The 11,614-nt window shown below is 39.2% G+C and overlaps 1 long non-coding RNA gene across 1 annotated transcript; it reads right to left on the bottom strand.

Annotated features, from left to right (window-relative positions):
- Positions 1–7,611: 7,611 nt before the first annotated feature.
- LOC101745652 (uncharacterized) lies at positions 7,612–11,376 on the bottom strand. The gene is made up of 4 exons (XR_001140279.4): positions 11,268–11,376; positions 10,055–10,222; positions 8,838–8,957; positions 7,612–7,736 (listed from the first exon to the last, which is right to left on the bottom strand). It is a non-coding gene; the product is annotated as an uncharacterized LOC101745652 (long non-coding RNA).
- Positions 11,377–11,614: the final 238 nt, after the last annotated feature.

An 11,614-nucleotide genomic window follows, 5' to 3' on the forward strand; every position in this document is an offset into this window, starting at 1 on the left:
GTCCGGTTTGAGTCCGTGGGATATCGATCGTAGGCCCGGATTGCCGCGTTTCTAACTCTTACGAGGTCCCTAAGATCGGGGGAAAGTCTGATGCGGTGGAAGCAGTCCTCCACATCGACTTGCTTAGAAGATCTTATGATCGCCGTCGAGACGTGATCAGTGAAGATGTTTATGGATTCGACGGTATCCTCGGGGGATGGAGTTGAATCCGGGCCGCAAGGGAGGATTGGTGGAGCGGTGTCAGCTAAGCACGTGCCCAGCTTCTTCCAATCCACCATGGTCCTCGTATCTGGTTCGCGGTTGAGTGGGCGACCGAGCTGCATGACGACAGGTCGGTGGTCTGAGTCGAGTTCTGACATTGCCTCGATGGAGCGTAAGCGCAGAGTTACGTTCCTCAGCAGTGCCAGATCTATTGTGCTCGGACGACGCGCGGCGTTGTACGGATAGCACGTGGGGGTCGGGGGGTTGAATATTTCGAATGTGAGGTCGTCTATGAACGCGTCGAGACGCCTACCGTTCACATTCGTGCGATGGCAGTTCCACCTAGTGTGGTGGCAATTAAGATCGCCTGCCAGAATGACCGCGTCCCCCATACCGAGCAGTGTCTCGAGGTCACTGCTCAGGAGGGGTTTGTCAGGGGGGAGATAGACGGATGCGATGACGATCGGCTGGTGTCCCGTCATGCGGCACACTGACGCCTCGATATGTAAGAGCGAGGGAGTATCGAGAGGGACGCAGTGCAGGGCCCTCCTATAGTAAATGACAGTCCCGCCCTTGCGGGTGGAGAGTCTGTCATTCCTAACCATGACGTAATTCGCGACTTTGGGGTCGCGACGCGAGGGCTTTAGGAAGGTCTCCTGCACCAGAAGGATGTCGATGAGATTATCTTATTAACAATGACAAACAATATTTAATCTATTCTCAATTTGACAACAAACGTCAAGAACAAAAGTTTGACAATAAATAGTATGCATGCGTGTGTGCGTCAGATACACGATATGTAGTGTGTGTAATGTTTTCTTTATTGATTTAATGAATATTTTATGCATTATTTAAAAAAAATATTAGCATTGTGCACTTCTTCTCTATATTCTCTATAAGCGTGGAAAATTTCGTACTCCTCCGTCCGCGCAATTTTCGTAAAAAGGGATACAAAGTTTTTGCTTCACGTATTAAATGGTTACTGGAGCCCATAGACATCTACAACGTAAATGCCTTGAGATATAAGTTCTAAGGTCTCAGTACAATTAAGTATGTAAGAGAACAGATGCAATCTACGTCCTTATTTAAATGAAAATAAAGTCATGCCGAATTAAAAGAAATGACTAACCGGGATAAATAAAAGTTCCACCAAATTACAAATTAAAACTCTATTTAACGCTTAGAGCACTTACAATTCGTAATTCGCTTTTTCCACTTCGCTTCAGGTGATCCGTTTGCTGTTTTGCTTCGACTAGATCCGATTACTAACTGACTTCGCGTCATCTCTGCAACGCTTTTTTAGTCGATACGACATCCCTAGAATTATTGAGAGCATTCTGGGCAAGGCGAGTAGCTTCGATGTGTGTTTCCGCTATCTGACAATAGATGGCGTTATACATCTCGAGCGCTCTCTGTGTTACTAGTTCCTTTGGTATTCGTTTCTGCTATTCGGCGACAGATGGCGTTACTCTTACGGGCTTAACAATATGTTTGGTAATCGGTGTCTATGTACGAGGTGTTTTTTATTCATAAGTATAAAAATAAGTTTATTCATATAATTGATTGCTTTAGTAACAGGTTCATGTCTCAATAAGGGAGTTTAGACACGGTATCCACCATGACACATGTGGACAATATAGATATTAACGACTAATCCACTCTTCATTTGTATGCCTATATGCAGCTTAGTTTTTTTGTTTTTTTTCATTGATTCACCTGGTGTTAAGTAGTTACAGGAGCCCACAGACAGCAACAAAGATATCGCCGCCACTCACCTCGAGACATGAGTTCTAAGTCTCAATTATTGAGCACAACGGTTGCCCCACTCTTCAAACCGAAACGCAATACTGCTTCACGGCAGAAACAGCCAGGGTGTTGGTGGTACCCTCCCGTGCGAACTCACAAGACGTCCTACCACCAGTAAGCCGTGTTCTAATCTCGAACATAGTTACATTTTTTTTGTAATGAAATATTATGTACATACTTTTTTGTCTGGTAGCCTAACGGGCTATTCCACACGCAGACGGGTAGGTGAGCTCACGGGACTCTAACCTGACGAGTTGCTAACACTAGCCCTAGCCAGAGCTGTGCTTCGCAGAATCTACCACCAGATCGGGACTCAATGAGTTGATACGTACTTGACACATGCTATATACGTAACAGACATAAAAATTTAAAAAACTCATTAAATATTTAATTAATATTTTACTTCCGTAATACAATATTTATGTTGATTCTTTATTTTTATTCGTTCTATAATAGCTATTAAGTGTATCCAGCCGTTATTTTAATCACGTTTTAGGTTATAAAGTTTTCCCTCCATTCTTCAACAAGTCTTTTGCTAGAAGAAAATTGATGAATGTCTGTGGTAGTCCACTGAGTTTCTCGCCGGATCTTCTCAGTGGATCGCAATTCCCGATCCGGTGGTAGATTCAGCGAAACACTGCTCTCGCTAGGGCTAGTGTTAGAAACCACGTCAGGCTTGAGCCCCGTGAGCTCACCCGGACCATATCAGCCCGGTGACGCTGATATGGTCTCTGTAGAGTCTAGACCAGTGATTCTCAACCACTGTTCCGCGGCACTTTTATGTGCCGCAAAAATTCAAAAGTGTGCCGCTGAATTTTGCCACTATTTAATGATGTTAACTTTATTAAAATATACGAATTTTTTTTTTTTATTACTAGCTTGTAATTAATCCCTTAATGAATGTTTAAATATTAATAATGCATATATTAGTTTATTTCGTATATTAAAAAGTTTGTTATAAAACGTTTTATGCAGTGTTTTAGAAAGTAAATATTTTTTATCTTTTCTTTATGTGCCGCCAAATTTTAAAACCGTTTAATGTGTGCCGCCAAATTTTAAAATCGTTAAATATGTGCCGCAACAAATAAAAGTTTGAGAATTACTGGTCTAGACTATCAGTTTAGGTACGAAAAAAAGGATGAATGTGTTAAAAGAAGAGTCTTTGCTTATACTAATTAGTCAGGCGATATTTTAAATCTGTTTTTCATGGTAATTATATAGCATTGCTTAAAAACAGTTTTTGTGATTTGAACATAAGTTATCTTGTTATAACATCAATGTCAATATCGAAGTTAAATATGTCTAAATTTACTGAAATAATATTGTGTATCATAAATGATACACAATATTATTATACGAATTTAACTAGTTTCTATTCACGTCTGCTGCCATCTATTATTGATAAGAGTAAATTTAGTTGCTATAAACTATCAATAGATGGCGCATGTTTATGACTCGCTTAGCATGTGAATAGGTAGCAGCATCTTAGAATATAATAAATAATGCCAATACTAGTTGGAATTCTGAAAGCATTGAAAGAGAGTCACGAACAAAGATCATTAATTATCGATTTTGTGCTCCGTTTGAAATGTGAAAATGGCCATTATTATAATTATTATTCGATTTCCTCAAAGTTTACCGAAGCTGTATTTTTTATTTAAACGGTTTTTTGGGGTCCTTTATTAAGCTGCAGTAGATGTGCTCTGGAAAATAACTCATAAATAATACTTTAGAATCGTGCCTCGTAAAAAGAACCGGGCGGGGCCTAGGGAAGTCTTATTCTAAACGATTTATAACTTTATACATTAGATAAACTTTTTCAGGCCAAAGGTATTTTTACTACAAAAATACGCATCTGGTATTTTTCCGTTTTTTTTAACTTCTATGATGAGTGGGCGACCACGCGATCCACGTGGTTTAAATTGATTCCTGGTCCCCCCCTTGTGACTGGAACGCATTACTGCTTCGCGCCAGTTCAGCTCGGGACGTCTTGTGAGTCTGCCCGGGTAGGTACCATAACCCTGGCTATTTCTGCCGTGAAGCAGTAATCGGTTTCGGTTTGAAGGATGGGATAGCCGTTGGACTATAAAATGAGACCTTAGAAGTCATGTCTCAAATTGGGTGGCGGCAGTTACGTTGTAGATATCTATGGGCTCCGATAACCACTTAGCAAGTGGGTCGTGAGCTCGTTCACCAATTTAAGCAATATAAATAATAGTTTAAAAAACTAACAAAATAAGCTTTTATAGAAAATCCAATTAAAAAATAGAAAAGAAATTTTAATAAATTTGAATTTGAATTATTTATATAGTGTAAGAAAAAAATATTTTACTGTAAAAAAGCGTGGGGTGATGTTCAAGATATTATCAAAATAACCCTTCTACTCGTATCTGTTCATAAAATATTTATAACTACTGATAACATGCACCCCATGCTTTTTTTACAGTAAAATCATTTTTTTCTTACACTATTTTTAATTAAAATTTTTTAAAATCGTTTAAAATATAGATTTTATAGAAAATATAGATAGAAAACATAGATTTTCTGTTATTTACTTAGATTTTCTATAAAAGCGTATTTTGTTAGTTTTTTTAAACTATTCTTTATTTTTAATTTTTTAGTTGAATTTCAATTTTTTCAATTTTGTATTTTTAATATTGAATTGTCATCGGTCCTTAATAAGTATACCAAATTTCTAGTTAATCCGACGTTTTGATGGGGGTCAAAATCATGTTCAAAGATTCCGTTACAAACATACATATACGTCGGAAGCTATCACTGGTGGTAGAACCTCTTGGGAGTCCGCACGGGTAGGTACCACCACCTCACTTATTTCCGCCGTGAAGCAGTAATGCGTTTTGGTTCGAAGGGTGGGGTAGCCGTTGTAACTATACTGAGACCTTAGAACTTATATCTCAAGGTGGGTGGCGCATTTACGTTGTAGATGTCTATGGGCTCCAGTAACCACTTAACACCAGGTGGGCTGTGAGCTCGTCCACACATCTAAGCAATAAAAAAAAAAAAGCTAATTAAGCGGAAGCGTATTAAAAAAAAACGATTGTGCTATTATTTTTTTTAATTCGAGAAAGCAATTTGGTCTGTTCAAACACAGCCACCGCTCCATCGAGGCCCATCCTCGCGCGAGCCGAGTCGAAATTATAAATTGCTTCGTAGCGTTCCGCCAACGATTACATTCGAAACTTAAGGCTATTCCGAGCAATTTATGATCGCTCCCACTTCTAAAGTCGATTTGAGAAGTTCGGAAATAATCGCCCGCCCGGAGATTTGTTGGTTGTTTAATGAAGGGTCAACTTTGTTCGGGCGTGGTTACGTTGCGCGCGTTTTAATCAATCAATCGTTTTCGAGTCGACTAAAAAATTTATATGATAAATTTATGTATTACTAAAAAAAAGCAAAGGAATATTGTGATTTGTCAATACATTACCTTTTTTTTTTTTGGCATCACGACCGAACCCTTTAGATCGTGGTATTAAAATACTCTGTAGTATAGTAAGCGGCACGTAAGTTGGCAAGGTTTTTGTGTAGTGGGGGTAATGTCGCGCATGGTGCACATTGCAAAAATGGTCACTTTGATTGCCCGCATATAATTTAATTTTATTTTATTTAAGTTTTTATTTGCCGTAATTTGTTTTTAAGCCTGTGTGTTTAGAAGAAAGTTAAAGAAAAGAGAGGAATTCGCGAAGTGTATTAGGTGTTATAAATAAAATACAATTAAAAGTTAAAAAGTTTATTTAAAAAAATATACTTAATATTAAAAATTATTTGTCGCCGTCGTCACTATCATTTTCTAATAGTGCTACCCCTTGCGTTAAATTTATGGTAGCACCTGAGCTGGTGGAAAGAGTTGGCTCCTCATCGTTGACATAACGAAGAGTCGCTATCGTCACTGGCGTAAATAATAAAACGCTCAGTGACTGAATTGACTATATGGTCATTGGTATTTGGTCCTGGCATTTCAAACAAATTTAAAAGAATAACACTCGTAACAAAAACTAAATTTAAAACAATAATAACAACTCGTAACAAAAACTCAATATAAACAAAGGGCTCCTACAATTTAGTAGGCGCATGTGTAATCAGGAGCGAACGGAACGTGGACGCGGTGCGGGAGGGGAGGGTCGACTGACTCACCAATCGTGCGCTCGGAACGGTGCTACGTCTTTCCCCGCGTCCCGCTTGACAACCAAAGAGACCTAAAAAACGACTTCTGCGCATCTTACGACTCTTGCCAAGTTACGTGCCGGGGACTATATTATAATATATATATCGACTATTTAAAGGAGTCTTGAGCATATCTCAATCGCGTTTACAATATTTTCAAAGCGTTTATTGTAATGCCTCAAATGATATGGCGTCACTGCAGGTTCCTAAAATGTTTACAATATCGTGCAAGTCTCTTCTTTCTATCTTTTAAAATTTGTGTCCATCTTCTAACATTTGTTGTTACTATATTTTTAACATCTTTGTTGTTAACATTTTTATAGCAAATTTGGTAAATAACTAACTATTGCAATTTTTTTCGGAACATTAAACCAATTCAACATTTATTAAAGAAGGGAATAAAGTAGATGGACAATGGGAGATTGGTTTTTTGTTTCCTCTCCGCTGCAGGCTGTGAGTAAAACCGCGGCCGTACCCCGGTGCCTTTTATAAATGTTTGAAGATGATTCTAACAAAATGGATGGAAGATAAAATGAACGCAGACGCCCGAATTATTAATTTAACAACGTTCTTGGATTATTGTTAGAAGTTACGTTTTTATATTGAAAAATATTTTAATACTGGCAATAGGCGTCATATAGGCTGCGGGATGCAAATGATCTGTTGAATCACGCTGAGGATAAGCGCAGGGCTACTGAGTGATTGGAATGAACTGCTCCGGTGGCCCGTGGGGCGATTCAAAAGGAAGGAAACTAGCTCACTCAAAGCACTTCGGGGACATGTAAGTCACTAATATCAAAATTACCGCAACCAAAAGCATAAATGAATTGCATATATTCGTCGACTGTCAGAAATATTAAAAAACAGGTTATCACTTTTGACAGACATCTTCCTCAAGCTAGGACTTTTTTTTAATCTCTTGCTTAGATGGTTGGACGAGCTCATGGCCCACCTGGTTTTAAGTGGTTATCGGAGCCCATATACATCTACAACGTAAATGCCGCCACTCCGCTTTATACATGAGTTAGGTCTCAGTTTTTAGAGTACAACGGTTGCCCCTCTCTTGGAACCGAAACGCATTACTGCTTCACGGCAGAAATAGGCAGGGTGGTAGTACCTATCCGTGCGGACTCATAAGACGTCCTACCACCAGTAAAGAACTGTATTTATAAGTCTATAAATAATAAAGTCGATGTGTGTATGTTCCTATGAATGTATTTATATTGCTATAAATAATAAAGTCGATTCGATGTAATGTTCCTTAGACAAACGGCTGGGCTGTTTTCGATGAAATTTTCAAGAAATCTTCATTTTGGCCCAGCGAGTGATTCTGCGAAGCTTTGTAGCGATCGGTAAAAAGTCCAATAAATGATCTATATCCAGGAAACGGGGCGAAGATGTAATATTAAATAATACAGGAAAAATTCTAAAACTCATTTATCTCAGAATTTGTAAAAGTCAATTAATTAATTCTGTTCTTCCTAGTTTTCTGTATTAACCGTTTTTTTCTGGAATCTTCGTTCGTCAATATCACGAGTGCCTACATCCTGCAACAATATTAAAATCATTTAATATTTACGAATTACTATCTACACGAAGTCGTCGTGACCTAGAGGCTTCGTCAAACAGAACGCGTACTTAGCGCTGCGTTTTAACGTCGCGCTGTTTTCATGTCACACAAATTGACTAGATGAACCCAACGCTCCTTGACGCAACGCATTCGCCAAATCATGGTGCCTTTCGATAGCAGTGTGAAAATTTAAAAGTATTAAGATGTCGAGTGATTCAGATGTGACATTGTACAACCATGGGTATTTTCGAACTATTTCTATAAATTTTTCGGGTATTATCCAGTATTTTAATACACATTCACTCGGGCGCTAAAATAAAATTTGTAAAAAATTACAACGCTTGACGTCAAAGCGTCCTAACACCGCGACAGAGCGTTGCGTACTTATAGCGCTGGGGCTCTGTTTGACGGTATATTACCACAGTAGTGGGACACATCTCGGCGTCATAGTAGCGCGCCGTCAGTTTAGCGTTCTGACGCGCGCTAAGTACGCGTCCTGTTTGACGAAGCCTTTAAGGATAAGACGTCCGGTGCATTCGAGTTGAAGCGATGCACCGGTGTTCGAATCCGAGGCGGGTACCAATAATTCTAATAAAATACGTACTCAACAAATGTTCTCCATTGACTTCCACGGTGAAATAATAACATCGTGTAATAAAAACCAAACCCGCAAAATTATAATTTGCGTAATCACTGGTGGTAGGACCTCTTGTGAGTCCGCACGGGTAGGTACCACCCGCCTATTTCTGCCGTGAAGCAGCAATGCGTTTCGGTTTGAAAGATGGAGTAGCCGTTGTAACTATACTTGAGACCTTAGAACTTATATCTCAAGGTGGGTGGTGCATTTACGTTGTAGATTTCTATGGACTCCAGTGACCACTTAACACCAGGTCGGCTGTGACCTCATCCACCCATCTAAGCAATAAAAAAAAACTTGGAAGTCGTCATTATATTTCTGCTTTCCGTAAACGTATTTTATGTTAAAGTGCTCGTAAATACCCTAAAGGCGAAGTTCAAGTTAAAAAACTAATTTGAATTAAAAAAAAACGGTTAACTAGGCTAAGTCAGAAAGTGTTACCTGCCAAGTTGACGCCGCCTATCTTAATGCACAGACGGTCCGCGGTGCTATTAGCTGAACCCAAATGGACATCGAACTGCAAACCGCCCAAAGTCGAGTTTATCAAGTCGCTCACCAACCCTGAGGAATTAAAATAAATTGATCGAAGATGCGTTCACGGGCCCAAGTCGTAGGGAAGGTTCTCGACAAATATTTCCGTGTTAACCCGGTCAATCCCGTGATATGTCAACTTGGTTTTGATCCAAACTTTTTCTTTGCGCCGGGTCGTTGGACGAAGACATGGCTAATTCTGGTATTTGGTACAGGAGCCCAGAAAGCCTCACGACAATATAGTGAGAGAGAATATCCTTTGAGACAGCTATGGTATACACCAAACATTCTGTTTCTCGGTAGAATTCTAATATTGATTAAAATTAAATTAGGTTAGGATACAAATACAGTACGAATAAAAAACATACCGAAATCGGCTAATTAATTTCTATTATTTAGGAGCTTCGCTTTTGGAGTTTTCGGTGAGGATTCGATGGAGATTTTTAGTCCTTTTCCCGCAGCGCGAGTTTTGGTGTGTCATTTACAGGACGTTCTTAAACTATTGCGTCATAATACATTAACGTCACAAAATAGAGCACTTAACATGTTACTAAACATACCGTAACGGGTCAAATGACCCATTTTGCATTGAAAATGCACGTATGATCTTATTGCTTTTGGACATTTGACTTCATGACTTTTGCTTACCAATCAATCTACAGTTATTATGCAATTTTGTTGTTGTTTTGTTTTGTTAATTTTGAGTAAAACTTGACATATACCGTTATGTACCCGCTATGGTACAAATAGGTACCAGTAAGTGTTGGTATGATTAGTGTTAAAACGTGTAGCTTTCATAATTCTAATCGGAAATTAATTTTTGATTTCGCGTCTGTATTTATAGTTAACTTATATCAGTTAAAACGTTTTTGTTTGTTTTTTGGGGCAAGGTGCCGAACTTCCTTCGAGGTTAGCAGTAGGCAGCGGCTTGGCTCTGCTCCTGGTATTGCTGAAGTCCATGGGCGACGGTAACCAGTCACCATCAGGTGGGCCGTACGCTCGTATGCCTACAAAGGCAATAAAAAATAAAGGTTTCCGCGCTAAGGGGGCCCGCGGTGTATATGGGACATAATAATATGATATAACATAAACTAACTTAATTAAAATTGCGACAATGTAATGGTCACCTTTTTCAACATCATTCTTTGGATTTTTCTTGACAACGGGACCAGTCTTTATAAGTTCGGATTCGAAGTTTTCAATTACTTCAGAAGCGCTGACGTCGTTCTCGCCACTTTTGTCGGAATACAGCGTGTTCTCTGGTTTAGCTGTATCCTCCGTCGGCCGTCGGTGCTCTGTAAGAGAAGATGATCCCAAAGATACATGTGAGACAACAAAATATTTCGGCAGACTCTTTTCATTGCTTCTTAAAAATTGGAGTCGATCTAGCAATGCAATAACAAAATTTATCACTTCATTTTTGTTGCTCAGACAGCACATTCAGGCTCATCTGAGTGTCACCGTTGTCCATGGACATCAACGATACTAGGATCAAAATCAAGCATTAGTGGTCTGCCTATTGCTGTTGCTATTAAACTTTAATGATCACAGGCGAGTTTCATGAGCCATTCCTGATGAGTTGGATTTCCAGATAAGTACCATATATTAGAGTTTTACCTTGTAAACACTTAATTGTAGGTAATAGATACTATATATGAGACCGTCAGCGCAAAAGTGGCCTAAGCTTGCCATGGTTTATGTTGAGTTTATGAGGTTTAAGTTTTCATGAATTTAAATAGGCAAAAAAATAATAAATGCTCAAAAATAATGTTTACAAAGCCATCTGTTATCTATGGGTGAAACTATGGATAGGCTGGTTTTGCATCAAAATTTATTATATTTTAAATAAATTACAATATACATAATTATAAGGATGATTATGAAAAATTGTGGGTTAGGCCGCTTTTGCGCTGACGGCCACATATTAGAGTAAGTGTGGACGATACGACGAGTTCGTTCTCTTCATCCGATCCAATAACTCTTGCATTAGATACCTTTAGCTCTGACACTAGGAGCAGGCTGAGGAACCCCGGTAACCGTACTCGTGGAACTCGACAAAGAGGTCGACGTGCAACCTAACCCATGCATCAGCCCGCTGAGTTTCTCGCCGGATCTTCTCAGCGGGTCGCGATTCCGATCCGGTAGTAGATTCATTCGCGAAGCAATTGCTCTTGAGTTGTTAGGTCTCCTTCGGAGGCGCTCGGGCAGTTGTTAGCTAATCCCACCCTTCCTGGCAGAGCCTTTGCTCGCCCACCTGTCCTGGTGAAACTGGAAAGGCCTCCGGGACACCAGTAATATTTCAATCATAAAAAAAAGTTCGTTCTCGTTGAAATCACTCACCCGGAGCCGTCCGAACACAGACAATGAAGCCTGTGGCAACAATAAATAACGCAACACGATGCATGTTTTAGAACTGCAACGCGAAGACCTGAGTGTACCATTTATAGAGGTGCTTTTTTAAAAAAAAAAAAAAGATCCTTTAGCGATGATGGGTGTAGGGTTGTGGCTCACTTTCTTTATTATTTAAAAAAATAGGATATATCATTGAAAACGTCTTTTTTATGTGTATATTGTTTCCTTTGAAATTAAAACATGTTTTAATAAGGTTTTTTTTGTGTGACTTAGATTGGTAGACATGTGCGCGTGCCATCTAACGTTAACTGATTTGGAGCTCACAGAAATCACTA

This window comes from Bombyx mori, chromosome 14, assembly GCF_030269925.1.
Source record: "Bombyx mori chromosome 14, ASM3026992v2".
Lineage (NCBI taxonomy): Eukaryota > Metazoa > Arthropoda > Insecta > Lepidoptera > Bombycidae > Bombyx > Bombyx mori.